Here is a 15429-nt window from a genome sequence, read left to right as displayed (position 1 = left end):
AATAAACCAAAGTTTTCTTATTTATTTAGTAGCCTCAAACCTCTATATTATGAATATTTCCTTCAAGAAAAGAGTCAGAAGAAATTGAGATCATATGGGAAAGGACAGGTCACTGATATGGAAGTCATTATCTAGACCAAAGACCAAATTTCATATTAACTTTCAAGAACTGATAAAGATAAAACGATCTGGTGGCTACATAAGTGACTTAGCTAAGTTGTTGAATCTGTAAACTAGGAAGTAGATCACTATTTTTTGAAGAAGTGGAATTGGTATAGAACAAATACTACAATCGAAAGACTACAATTATGAAACTCCCCCCAGCTAGCAAATGCTCTGCCTTCTTGCCAAATAGAGTGACAAGGCACCCAAAGACAAAGCTGGTTTGTAGCATAGAGTCATTTGCAAAATATTAAGAAGGAATTTGATAGAAGATTGCAAACAGTAAGGGTTTCCAGAATAGTGTTATAGAGTAATAGAATGATAGCATTACCAGGGACCACAGCAACCATTTAGTACCACTCATTACCCCAAAAGGAATGTCCAAGTATTCAACAATACTCAACAAGTGATCGTTCAGCCTGTGCTTGAAGGCTTTCAATGAAGGAGAGCTCACCATCTCCGAATGCAGCACATTCCACTTTGAAACAGTTCTCATTTTTAGGAACTATTTACTGACACAAAACCTGAATTTGCTTCTTTGCAACTTCTACATTTTGCTACTGATTTCTGTACTTTGGATCAGACAAAATAAGCTAAATCCATCTTCCATATTACTTGAACACAAATATCATGTCTTTGAGTCTTCTCCAGACTAAGCACCTCCAATTATTCTTTCAGCCGATTCTCATACGGTCCTTTATCATCTGAAAGTATTTCTCTGAGTGCTCTCCAGCTTATCAATGACCTTTCTAAATTGTGGGACTCAGGATTGAACACAATACTCCAGTCTTGTATGTTGTGCCTCGCAACAGAACCTAATATTGATTTTGATTTCTTGGATTTATATCGAACTGTTGACTCATATTGAACTTTCAGAATACTAAAACCCTCAGATATTTTTCAGATGAATTGTCGTCTCTCATCCCCTTCCTCCCAATTTTATACTTGTTCTTTAAGTTCAACTTAAATATTTAGATCTTAAGATCTTTTTGTCCCCTGATGACCCCACGGATCAGTCTCTTGAAAAAAAAAACAAACCTAAAAAGATGAGAGGATTGCTTTCATTATTCAGTATTTTTTTGATAACTGCATTTATATACCTTTCTCGTGTTTCTCTTGTTTGGGGTGTTTGCAAATTAAATAATCTGCTTACTTTTTTGAGGGGAGTATATAATTTGTCTTTTTAAAAAACTGACTATTAGGCTTATGTTTGCAGGATATATTATTTTACAGTGCAATTTGAGCCCATTAGCTTTGTAGAATTCACTCTTTCTCAATGTCACGCAAATACAGAATAATCCTGTGTTTTTTGAGTTGCTTTATCTTCATATTTCCTTCATAAAGGCATTCATCTTTCTCCTGAGTTCTTGCAAAATTTCTTGTTTGTCTTGAAATTATGAAATTTGGGCACATCATGCCTCAGAATTTGAAGAGAGAGTATTTTTTCCTTAGTGACAATACATGGATTTGATTGATCAATGCTTTGTATTCATATACTCTGTACTCCTGGGGTATTTTCCCATACTATAATATTCAGGTTTTAAAAAATTATGCTGTCCTTATGAGAGACCTAGGATCCTTAAATTATTTCTGGGTATGCTGCCTTCAAATGCGGTCATTTTGGCTTGTATAGAATACATGTGTTCCTTAAACTTTGTTCCTTTTTCTCCACCTGCCAAATTTTTCTCCATTAGTATTTCTATGCACTTCTTCAAATCTATTATTTTCTTTCTGAGAGCTTCTACTTCTATGAAGAGATTCTCCATTGTGTTTTCATTTTTTCCTACTCTGTTGCTTGTGTTTTAAAATTCTATGTTAAGGGGCAGCTAGGTGGCACAGTGAATAGAGCTTTGGCCTTGGAGTCAGGACGACCTGAGTTCAAATCCAGCTTCAGACACTTAACACTCGCTGTGTGACCCTGGGCAAGTCACTTAACCCCAATTGCCCAAACAAACAATTTTATGTTAACAGGTCTGAATTTTAACCTTCATTCCTAATTTCTTCTTTTTAAAGTTCTGTTTTTCTTTTGAACCATTTTGGAGTACTGTACTGTTGTTCCAAAATTCTAGAGGAGTCTGCAGGATTCTACTTTAAATTTTAATTAATTTTTTCCCACATTATAATTCTTGTTCATTGTGCTCTGCCTTCTCTTTGAGGTTTCATTTATTCTTTCTTCTGTTTCTATGATGCTTTCTGTTGATTTATCTTGTGAGCTAAGATTTTATTCAGGTTTTCTCTCTTGCATATTTGTTCTGCTGATCTTTCATTTGAACTCCTAATTACTCAATTTTGGGTTTCCTTCTCTAACCTTAGGTCCTTCGCTGCATTTTCCTTCCCCCCTCTTTTGCTGTATAGATCCCTGATAAATGGGATACTCGGTATTCTTAGTCTCCTCATGATGGGGGATAGCCAGACAAAGTCCCTGCCATGAATAAAATCTTGTGGGTTGGAGATCACTGGGGAGAGAAATGGACGTAACTGGATTCCAGTCCCTTTTCCTTCAATACAGTTACTTTCACTCTTCTATCCATTGGTACCTATGAGGTTGATTTTTTTTTACACTCAAAAATGAGTATATATATATATACACACACATACATATACACACATATATGTATACATATACATAAATATATGCATGTATCTCTAGTAAATTTTATCTTATTAGATTCAGTCCAATGTATTATCCCATCAGCATCTTTTTGGACGTTGGCTCTATCATCCAGTGTATTGGATATCCCTCCTAGATCTGTGTCATTTGACAAATTTGATAAGCATGCCACCTATGTCTTTATATAAGTCATTGACAAAAATGCTGAGCACAAAGGTGAAGTGCAAATTCTTGGGCCATCTCAGAGAGAAATGGCAGGAGAAATCCTGCCAACTTGGCACTGAACCTACTCCTGACTAGGCTGTTCAACTGGTTTTGAATTTAACTATATTATTATCCAACCCACATAATTCCACCTTGTCCACAAGACTAATACCAGCTACTTTATCAGATGCTTGACTAAAATCTAGGCAAACTACGTACACAGAATTTCTCTGATCTACCAGTTCAGTAGCTTTGTTAAAAAATAAAATGATGTTGATTTGGCATGACTTCTTTTTAAGTCATGCTGGCTTTTTGTAAGTACCATTTCCTTTTATAGATGTTTACTAACAACAATATTAGAAATTGTTAATGATGTTTTAGAATTTTTCCAGGAATTAAAGTTAAGTTTACTGATCTATAGTTAAAAGATTCTATTCTCTTCCCTTCTGAAAATGAGAAAAACATTTTCCCTTTTTTAAGCTCCTTTGAACTTTTCATTTCCTATTCTCCATGACCTATCTGGTTTCCTCCCCATTAAGAAGAGCCTCAAGCACTAAGTTGTCCTTTTTCCTTTTCTTATTCTGTATGGCATTCTTCTTTTGTGACCTCCTTACAAATATCAAATTTCCCTTCTACTACTTCATGTCCTCCCTTCTGTATATAATTGCCATTCAAGCTTTGCTTAATGAAAAGAACACTTTGTTTTCCTTGATTGTGTGAAGTGGGGAGAGCCTTAAGCTCCTTCACATTCTTTTCTAGGAGGGAGATCAGCCTACTCTTAGAACACAAGGAACAGGAATACAAATGCCCCAATAGTGTTTCTATACCAATTGTGATTCTTAACTTTGTCGTTTGGACTAATTGGTATTTATACCTCTATATAAGCACTTCATTAAGATCTTTACAACCTTTTAATTACCTCAACCACTTGGTGACCACATCTTGCTTCCTTTTTCTTCTTCCATTAACCAACTTATTTCACCAGTGTGCTTTATACTTATTAATTTACTTTACCCATTTGCTTTCATTTACCTTTTCTTATTTACCTTACCTTGCCAACTACCTTTTTCTTCTCCTTGAGTCTTTTCTTTGAGCCTTTATTTCTCAATCCTTTTTATCCCCTTCAGAATGAGTCCTTCTCTTACTTTATTTCAAGTTGTTCTCTTTTGTGCATCCTCAAGTTCTCCAAAATTTCTTTTCCCCAAACTAGCCATCTTCACAAGCCTAACCCCTTCAAAATCAGTTTCTTTTTCCTTAAAAAGTTCAAGTCCATGTTTTCTCTCCTGTTCCTTTTCTGGTAACCTTCTCACACAGAAACCCAAAGTGCTATCTGGACCTTGAGATGGCTTTCTTTAAATTATTCTTCACTTTCTCCCCCCCAAAATTCAACATCTCTCCTTCACAAGTCCAAATTCTTCCAAATGATTTTCACAATTTCCTTCTACTTGCTCAGTAAACTCTTCTGTTTTGCTTCTTCTTTTACATGGAAACCGTAAGTAATTTTTTTTAAAGCACAAACAGTACAGGAAAAAAGAAATGAACCTACAAATAAACTGGTATGAGTTCCAGTTAAGCCAGATCATCCCCAAAGAATTTGGAGATGAAACTGGAAAGAGGATATAAAATAGATATGAAATAGAATGGATCTGCCAGAATTTCTACAACAATATGTGTGTGCATGCATAATTTATCAATAATAGTACAGACACCATATGAAGACTTGGCAACTAATACTCAAGAAAATAAGACTGGGAAAAATAACAAGAAATAACAAAATATAGAGGAAATCCGTATTGCAGATAACACAATTTTAAAGGCAATCGGAACTGGTTTTCAAAATATCTCCTAGTAGAGAAGATTCCAAAAGAATAGAAATGATCATTCTATAACAATACCAAAAATTAACAAGAAGATATTAGAAACTATTGACTCAAAGGATTACTTTCTCACCCCATAAAGTCTTCATGAAAACTGTTGATGCATGTTTTGAATGGATACTTAGTGAAAATGAGAGAAAGGAACGGTAGGCTTTTCATAAATGATTCTTTTTAGCAGGGCATATAGTCAGAGTCACAGAAATGATGCAAGATCCTGCTTTGTTCATTGGTTACAAACAAGCATTTGAATTCCAGCAAACTTCACCCTCAAGGGAGTCACCCATGTGCATAATAATATAATTGGAGAGTACTTTAGAGATATAAATGCAGAGATTACTTTGCTGAATAATCCTCTATTCATCAATATTATGTGAGCCATGAAATAAGGTGACCCAATCACCAAAGTTGTTGTCCACTATCATGAAGATTGGCTTATGCAAAATTCAAATGGAAAAGGGGATTTGTAGATGGTCTTATTTGTAAATGATATTGCTGGTCTCTTGGGGAAAAGAAGACCTAGGGGGAATGTGATGGCTATCTCCAAATATTTCAAAGACTGTCCTGTAAATAAGAGATTAGATTTATTCTGGATGACCTTTGAGGGCAAAACTAGGAAAAGCAGGTGGAAGATTCTTGGTCAAATGTAAGGTAAAAACTTCCCAACAATTACAGCTATTAAAAACTGGAATGGTTGCTTTGAGATGTATTAAGTTGTATACTACTTCAAAAAAAGGAAGGGTAGTCATTTATCTATGTAGCATTGTAAAGACAATTCCTGTGCAGTTTAGGTAGAATAGGTTTTCTCTTAGATCCTTTCCAACTCTGAATTTCTGTGATTTTGTAATTCATTGACTAAATAAATCATTAAGGGTAGAACTGGATATGATACCAAAATCAATCATTTGAAGCTGGATGGAGAAAATGAGCTTCTCTTGAGAATATAAGCAGCTTGTTCTTCCTCTTCTTCTTCTTCTTCATCATGATCATCATCATCGTCACGGTCATTGCCCTTGCCATGAAATATTTATGAAGCATCCAAGCATGAGCTGTAAAGGACATTCTCCTTGACCTCAATATGCCAATAGTCTTAATGGAAGTGATATAGCATCTGCACAGAGCTTTATAATGAAACTTTTAAAAAATCTTTTCACTCAAGAGGCAATATGCAAGGCACTATGCTTAAGTGCTAAGTACACAAAGATAAAAACAATACAGATCCAGCACTGGAGAGGCAGTGTGGTATAGTGGAAAGAGCAGTAGCCCTAGGGTCAGAGGGAATGACATTGACAACTTGTGTGACTTTGAATAAGTTAGCCATCTTCCTGAGTCTCAGAATTCTTGTTTATAAAATGAAAAAAGGTTGGCTTAGATGGCCTCTCAGGCCCTTTGAACCCTAAATTGTGGATTCTGTGATGCTATGATGCCAGTCTCAGAAGGAACACCACCTAATGTGTCACACATTGAAAAGCCACTATGACAAAAGCAGAATAAGCTAAGGGAAGAACTTTAGTAAGAGGAGTCTGGGGGGTGGGAAAGTACATTCTGGTACTGATGATAGCGTGAGCTTAGGAAGAGAGGGAAGGCAAGATGGGAACAGGAAGAGAGAAAGGAAGGAAGGAAGGAAACATTTATTAAGGGCCTACTATGTGCCAGGCATTGTGCAAAGTGCTTTACAGATATCATCTTATTTAATCCTCACAACTCTGGGAGGTGGGTGCTATTATGAACCCTATTTTACAGTTGAGGAAACTAAAGATGATTTTCCCAGGGTCACATAGGTAGTAGGAGTTCGGAGGCTGGATTTGAACTCAGTTATTCTTGACTCCAGGTCCAACATTTTATCCACAACACCACCTAGTTGACATCCAGGAGACAAAGCACAATTTAGTTTGGATTATAGCCTATATGAAGCAGTGTAACATGAGATAAGGTTAGAAAGGTAGAATCATTTTATATTGGTTCTTGGGATGTCAAGGGTAAATTTTATTTGGTAGACAGTCAGAAACCACTCAAAGTTTATGATCAGAGAAGTAACATGGTTAGAATATGAAAATATAATTTAAGAATAATTCATTGTAACATTGTTACAATGATTTTTTTTCTACTCCTTTTAAAAGCATTTTGGCTAAATGTTGCCTAACTGTACAAGGAAAGACTTCTGATTCTTCCCTCCAGAGATCTCCCAGTGGTGTTGGAAAACATGAGCTATCTCATTAAGCTTGTGATAATATTTACTCCATAAATCTCTCCATTCCAGTCAGTAAAATGAGCATTATGCCATATAATGGATGAAATCAAACCTGTGCCCCTTTTGAAGGGAGTTGACCTTTTCAAGCCTTAAATGTATTCACCCTTCCAGTCTTAAGGAAGCAACGAAGAATTTATTCTTAAGGTTATGTTAATTCTTTCCCACATTCCAGGTTCAGCTGGCTGAGAAGGGTTAGTGAATCCAAAACATAACGTAGAAATTTCAGATGATCTGGTGTTGGGTATGGGGATAGAAAGAGAAAGGTAATGGGTAAAATGGAAAAAAAGGAGGGAGACCATTTTCTAGCCCTTTGGAAGGTTGCCAGTATAAGCCAAAAATGTTAACTGTCGAGGAACAGAAGATGACAAACCATTTGGCTGACATGTCTAAGAGTCATCTAGTTCTAGCCAAATCCTGTTGCTTTAGCTCTGAACTAGAGTACTACAGGTGTGACTGAAGTCCTAGGGTTTCTGGACCAAATCCACATTATGTTTGGTTCTGAGAACATACGCTTGGCCATGGGGTGTGGGGCTCCCCAGCTACTTTTGGGCAGCTTAGAATGCCCCTAGAGACAGCAGAACTCACTCTATTTTCATGAACTCCTTCAGGACTAGAGTTGACCCAGGGACGGTTAAGATTTTCATGGTCACTGCTGATGGCTCAACCTGTCTTTGACAGATCAGATGTAAACCTATGTTATTCTGCTGGGAGCAAAATAGCCTTTGACACATAACAAACTGATATGACAGTCACCAATGACAGAGTTCTTTTGACTCTGTCTCATCTAGTTATAGGAATATGAAGTTCAGAAATCAAAAGGGTTTTTCATGTTAATGAGACTCCAGGATCTTTTTGATAGAACATTTGGGAATGATCAAACATGCTTGATTGACAATAGTCAATAGGCTTGGTTATGGATTAGCAGAAGAAGTTGTGGAATGATATCAACTGGGGCTTTTGAAACATATCAAGAACTTTGATCATTGTCATAATTTTGATCAGGTGTTTTTGCCTCAAAGAAAATCAGGAATCTTGCATCCCTGCCTAATACATCTCACCAGCTACTAAGCATGAAAAGTATCATGACTGGATCCAATAAGAGGTCTCAGAAAAAATAGAGTAAATAAAATAAAAGCCTAATTCTAAATATCATTTGAAAGGAGGACCCTTCCACTCCCTCCTATTTGTGTGACTCTGTGCATGTGCCAGGGTACAGTATTATTTTCTTAACATAATAACTGGCCTGAGATTGGATACTATTATCATAATATCTCATGAGTCAGTGACAAGAGCTGTGGTATCAGGGCAGGCTGGGTAAAAGCCTGGAACTGGGGATGCGGGTGGGGAAGGAGTGTATAAATAAGGATTTTTAAGCTAAAACTACCCCACTAAGCATATAATTAATATTTTTCCACCTCTTCAGTAAGTAGTTGAGAAGAGTACTATAATGTTACTACCAAACAAGAGATGCTAGACACTTACCAGTGTAATTGTAATTATTCTTTAACCACTTTTTTCTCTCTTCTTCCTGATCCGGGTCTAGAATTAATATTGCCTTTTCTATGGTATTCAGAGACAGCTCAGGGTGTGTTAGTTAGGGATAGCCATAGTGTAGAGGAGGGGTGGGGAACCTGTGACCTCGAGGTCACATGTGGTTCTCTAGGTCCTCAAGTGCGGCCCTTTGACTGAATCCAAACTTCACAGGATTTGTTTTGTAAAACTTGGACTCGGTCAGAAGGCTGCACCCAAGGACCTAGAAGGCTACATGTGGCCTTGAGGCCGCAGGTTGCACATCCCTGGTGTAGGGCCTACTTCCCAAAGATATCTCCTGAAATTTCCACCATTTATATTTATTAGGATAAATGCCCAGAAAACCAGTATTCAAATACAAATCTAAGATTGTTACTACATTAAGCAATAGCTACTAATTTAATCTTCCTCAGGCCCAAACCTGTACATATTACTCTCATGTTTAGTCACCTTCAGTGGCTTCCCATTGTCTCATGAATCAAAATACCAATTCCTCAGCCTGGTATTCAAGACCCTCTACATCTTGGCTTTACCCTATCTTTCCAGTCTTAATTTTCCCTACTTTCTTTCATTATATATTCAATTAAACTAGAAAAGGAGACTCACTGTTTCCTGATTGTGAACTGCCCTCTATTGCCTTCATTAATTTGCCGCTTGACTAAAATGTGGCACAGTAGATAGAATGCTGGGCCCAACTTCAGGAAGACCTGAATTCAAATCCAGCCTCAGATACTTTTTAGTAGTGTGACCCTGGGGAAGTCACTTAACCTCTGATTGCCTCAGTTTCCTCTTCTGTCAAATGAGGATACTAAAAGCACCTACCTCGCAGGTTGTTGCGAGGATCAAATCATATAATAATTGTAAAAAGTGTTTAGCACAGTACCTGGCACATAGTTAGTGCTATATAAATGTTAGCTATTATTATTATAGAAATCCATCCCTCCCTTCTCCTCCTCCTTGATCCAAACTCCACTTGCTGAAGTAATATCTATGAGAAACAAAAAAAGATAATGTCTATAATATTTTTGAGAAACTAACAAGATAATTGTATACAGTGCTTTCTAAACTTTAATCAAAGCTAATATTATTGATTCACCATTTCTTAGAGAAGATTAACTAATATAAAATAATCACCACAATAAGAATGCCAAAAGAGCTCAGAAATAGCTTTTGACAATAGACATTTGATTTTCTTGCTAAATGGAAAGCTATGATAAGTGAAGATCCACACTGCTTTGGAATACACTTATCTGCAAAACATGATGAAGAGGATAATGGAAGGTCACCAGCAGTATAACCTCACAAAGTGAAAAGCAATGGAGGTAAAAACAAGTCTGCAGAAATCTTGACATGAGAACCAACCAAATCAGATCATTCCAGGGGCATTTAGAGGTGAAATCAGAAAGGGAACAACAGATATTCATGAAAAAATAACAACAGATATTCATGAAATTCTGCCAGCATTTCTACCATGTTCTATTTTCATCATTATTGATAATGCAATCATCCAAAGGGCACTGAGGGAGTAGATTCCAGATCAATAGTGGTAGTTCTACCAATGAGGAAGTCAAAATAATGTCCAAAAAATTAAGTTGGAAAGAGTGCTTAGTACAGTGAGGAAATGTGTGTAGAGATTAATAAATGTAGAGGCACTTGGGGTCAATTTTTTTTAACATAATAGGGAAAAGAATGATTTATTTAACATAATATGGAAAAGATTTCCAAATTGGGAAAATGACTGATGCCTACTTTGTCACCTCTAAATCTTTATGAGTTGGTTTTCTTGATGAAAATATGAGAAGGGAACAGGAAATCTTTCACTGATGATTATATTACATAATTAACAGAGAATTAAGGAAAATACTATAATTTTAAATAATTGACTTGGTAGAGCAAAACATGTCATTGAGGGCTCTCCTTCAATAAGAAGTCTCCCTTGCATATTTTAAGTGCCCCACCCCAAGATTCCTTGATCAAAATAGGAACAGACACAACTTTTTTCAATGACTCTAATTATCATTATCAAATGAAACATAAAATTAAAAGGTGGGGAGTAGCACTTAACATTAGAAGAAACACTATTGTGAAGAAATCCTGGAACTAGAATTAGAACAAGTGTGATGGAGAGTATTTTGGTGGAGGTAAAAAAAAAAAGAGAGAGAGAGAAACAGAAGTGATTTTGTCATTGGGGGATACTATAGTCCACCTGGACTGTGAAAAGAGATGAAGAGTCCAGCAAACCGAACCCAAGTCTGGCACAGAAACATGCTATAGTAGCCATGGAGGACTTGAGGAACTTACCCTCTCAGCCGAAAGAAGAGTAGTAACTAACAACTTCTTGACTTGTCCTATTAATAATTTCATCCTAGATTGGAGGATGACAGATCTCAAAGGGAAAAGAGGAAAGACTGGTTAGCAACTCTTGGACTAAACATCTACAGACGTCAGCCAACGAGGGATGGAAAATGCTCAAGAGCAGAATTCTGAAGACACAAAAGGAAATAATTCCAGCAAGGGGGAGGGAAATGGGATTTGTCTGAAGAGACTGATACGGACGCATAGGGAACTCACCAGCCAAATTAGATTTTTAAAATGTACAGATGTAGATGGAAGCAAGGCAGGATGACAGAGGATGAATAGAGTATGTCCCATTCCTGTAAAAATATGTTAAAGCTCAGACTGAGCTGAGGCTGTCAAAGGATGGGTTTTATTTGTTTGTTTAGCTCTATGTTTGGGAAGAAAAAGGAGGATCAAAGAAGGGACAGAAATTTGCTTGGGGTGGACAACTGATAACAGAGAAGGTTAAGATGCTCCGCTTTCATTTCTATGTCAAGGAGAATGACCTTCACGTTGAAAATTACAGGATGGAAAATGACAAACAAGGGGCTAACACCCTAGATAAGTAAGCACATAGTAAGACAGCACTTACTTGCCTATGATCAGTTCGGAGCAGAGCATATACAGTGGGGCGTTGGAATTAGGAAGATCTGAATTTCAATCCTACCTCAGATGCTTACCAGTCACGTGACTCTAAGCAAGTCATTTATTCTCTCTTAGCCCTAGTTCTACCACTTGTAAAATGGGAATAATAGTAGCACCTACTTCACAGGACTCTAGTTCTATCATCTGTAAAATGGGAATAATAATACACCTACTTCACAGAGGATCAAATGGAATATATACAAAGCGATTTCCAAACCTTAAACACTATTTAAAAGTCAACTATTATTATTTTTTAAGTCACCTGACCCAGATGAACTACATCCTTAGGTACTGAAAGAATAGGCAGAGTGAGTGCCATTACCACTAATGTTGGAAGGTCATGGAAAATGGAAACTACACCTCAAGATTGAATAAGGCCACATATTCTGATTTTCATAAAAAGAAAGAGAACAGAGTCCATAGACTACAGGGCAAAGAGCCTGATGAAATTCCAGGGAAAATTCTAGAATGGATCACATAAGAAATGGTTTCTGAATATCTAGAAAGGGAAGCAGAAATTGCAAAGAGCCAGCATGGTTTCATCAAGAATAGGTCATGGCAAAAAAAAAAAATCCTTTTTTGACAGGATTTCTATTTTAACAGAGAAAGAGAATGTTGTGGCTATAGTTTATCTAGATTTTGGCAAAGCTCTTGATAAGGTATTTCATACTATTCTTCTGGAGAAAGTGGAATGACATAGATTAAAAACAACATAATTAGATGGATTCAGAACTGGTTGGATGGCCAGACTCATAAAGTAGTTGTTAGTGGTTCAGTGTCAACATGGTAAGAGGTCTATAGTACTCTAGGCATCTGTGCTTGGCCTTATGCTGTATGACATTTTTTGTCAATGACTTGGTAAAGGCATCAGATTTGGAGAGGATACAAAGCTGGGAGGGACAGCTAACACATCTAGATGACAGAATCAGGATTCAAAAAGTTCTTTATCAGCCTTAAGCTTTAGGCTGAATCTAACAAGATGAAACTTAATTGGGATACATGTAAAGTCTTACACTTGGGTATAAAAAAATCAGTTTCACAAGTATAAGATGAGTGGGCCTGATTAGACAACAATCTCTGTAAAAATATCTGGGATATTTTAAAGGCCTTCAAGTTTTATATGAGTCAATAAAGTGATGCAGCAGCCAAAGACAGCTAACAGGATTTATGGTTGCATTAAAAGAGTTGTAGCTTCTTGGAAATGGGAGGTGAGAGTCCTGTGTACGCTACCCTCATCACCTCTCATCTAGCATATTGTTGTCAGTTCTGATTGTCACAGTTTAAGTGAGATATAAATGAGCTGAAGAGTGTGTAGAGGAGGAAAACCAGAATCCTAAAGGGCCTCGAAGACCATGTCATGTGAAAACTTCTTGAAGAAATTGAATGTATTTAATCTGGGAAAAGGAAAATTCAGGAGGGGTATGAGAGCTGGTAGAAGAAAGATTAGGCTTAATTCTCTTTGGCCATAAAAGGCAGAAATAAGGTGAATGGGGAAAAGTTGCATAGACGTGAATTTAGAATTGGTATCAGGAGAACGATATAGTCCAATTCCTTCAGTTTACAAATGAGGAGACTGAGGACCAGAGAAAATAAATCGTTTGTTCAAGGCCACAGAATTAGTACATGTTAGAGTCTAAATTCAAACTTAGATCCTTCGTTCATGGATCAATATTCATTCCACAATGACTGTTATAGGTTGAACTTGTGAACTGAAACCAAAAAGACAAAACTGAAAAGGAATAAATTTAAAGCCCTTCATTTTTGTTTAAAAGCAACCCACCAACTCTCCAAGTATGGTGAGGTAGGTATTTGATTTAATAGTGTTCCTTGTGCAAAAGACCTGTGGAGTTTATCATAAACTCAAAAGCAACCAATGACTGCCAAAAAAAAGCTACTTTGCTGTAAGGCTACATGAATTAGAGATATTCAGAACAAAGGAAGTGATAATCCGTCATTTTCTACACTGCTCAGACCACATTGGGACTATTAGTTGCAGTTCTGGGTACCATATTTTATGAAGGCTATTAACAAACCAGAGCTTATCCAGAAGATGGTTCCTCAAACGCTAAGGGGACTCGAAGTCATGCCTGTTTATTTTGAGGAAAAGAAGACTTAATGGAAGATATGATCACTGTCTTCACGTATTTGAAGGGCTATTACATGGAAGAGGGATTAAACCTGGTGTGCTTTACTCTAGGCAGCAGAAGGATAAATGAGTCCAGTTACAGGAGGTAGAGTTGAGTTAAATTGAAAAAAAAAAGCATTTGGGGCTGCCAAACAATGGAACTGGCTGCCTTGTGAGATAGCAAGTACTTTACTATAAAAAATGTTCAGAGATTGTCTATGATATCTTCTCATGGTCACTAAATTCTAAGTTTATGTAATTTAGAGGCACTATTTCCTTCTGGGTCTCATTTTCTAACTCTGTATAATAAAGGGGGTAGGATTTGATCTCTATGGTAGGCACTTAGCTGGCACAGAGAATAGAGCACCGGGCCCAAACTCAGGAAGACCTGAGTTCAAATCTAGCCTCAGACACTTACTAGCTGTGTGCCCCTGGGCAAGTCATTTAACCACGTTTGCCTCAGTTTCCTTCCTTTTTTTAAAATTTATTTTTAGGCAATTGGGGTTAAGTGACTTGCTCAGGGTCACACAGCTAGTAAATGTCAAGTGTTTGGTCTGAGGCTGGATTTGAGCTCAGGTCCTCCTGACTTCAGGGCCAGTACTTTATCCACTGTGCCACCTAGCTGCCCCTCTCAGTTTCCTTAACTGTAAAATCGGGATAATAATAGCCTGTACCTTCCAGGGTTCTTGTGAGGATCAAATGAGATAGTATTTGTAAAGCACTTAGAGTACCTGGCACATAGTATGAGTTACATAAATACTAATTAATAATAAAAATAGTTATCATTTTATGTGCTCCACTATTTTTCAATTCTATGATCACTATTTGTGTTTGATGCAAAGTTAGTTATGGTTTGTCCCAGTGGTAGATCAGGTCCTCCTCATCCAAATCTGGATGGACTCTCAACCTGGCAGAATGACTGCCCCTCCCAGGAGAATATCCATGCAGAGTTGAACTCATCAAAGCCACTTTTATTGTTTATTCGAGCAGTAAGATAATCTTCACAGCACTGCTGAATTGTAGTTGGTGAAATCCGAACTTTGAGGTCATTTGGTGTTTTGAAAGGGATCCTTGTTTTATCTTTCTCTTGTCTCCTTGGGCTGGATGAGAGCCTTGCCCAGATAACAAACAACATATCCCATACTTTGACAGGCTATGGTGTCTGCAGATCCCTACTATCCATACTAATATATTCTTAGTATCCTCCTCATTTCCTTTGAGTGGGGGAGGATTCCTGATGATTCACCATGTGCAGGTGCTACTTCTCTTCATATGGGGAGTAGGAAGAAGGCTCCTGGTTTTGTCTAGTAGACTATAAGCTCATTTGGGCAGGAAGAGTTTTCATTTATGGCTTAGTATCTGCGGCCTCAGCAGTCCCTGGCACATAGTAGATACTTGATAAATGTTTGTTGAATTGAATTTGTCCCTAGGTCGTTCCTGAAGCCCTATCTTTTGCCCAGAAATAAGAACTTTATGAGTTTACTAAAAAAAAATATGAAGCTCACACACACATACACACAGCCACACACATACCAAGAAAGTTAAATAAGATATGGTACGTGTTTTGTAAGAGTTTATCATTTATTCTTGAATGATCATATTAAAACTGCCTGTCTTGTTTTTGTTGCTTACCCAGTTCCCTCCCATCCTTGATTATTTGTTATTATTGTCATAATGTTGAATATTATTC

At 37.1% G+C, this 15429-nt stretch overlaps 1 protein-coding gene across 1 annotated transcript in view; it reads right to left on the bottom strand.

Moving 5' to 3' along the window:
* The window catches only part of CACNA1C (calcium voltage-gated channel subunit alpha1 C), a 1008001-nt gene that overhangs the window by 211563 nt on the left and 781009 nt on the right, over positions 1-15429 (bottom strand).

Source organism: Phascolarctos cinereus, unplaced genomic scaffold (assembly GCF_003287225.1).
Source record: "Phascolarctos cinereus isolate Bilbo 61053 unplaced genomic scaffold, phaCin_HiC Scaffold_1;HRSCAF=81, whole genome shotgun sequence".
Classification (NCBI taxonomy): domain Eukaryota; kingdom Metazoa; phylum Chordata; class Mammalia; order Diprotodontia; family Phascolarctidae; genus Phascolarctos; species Phascolarctos cinereus.
This window is presented reverse-complemented; position numbering and strand designations above follow the sequence as displayed.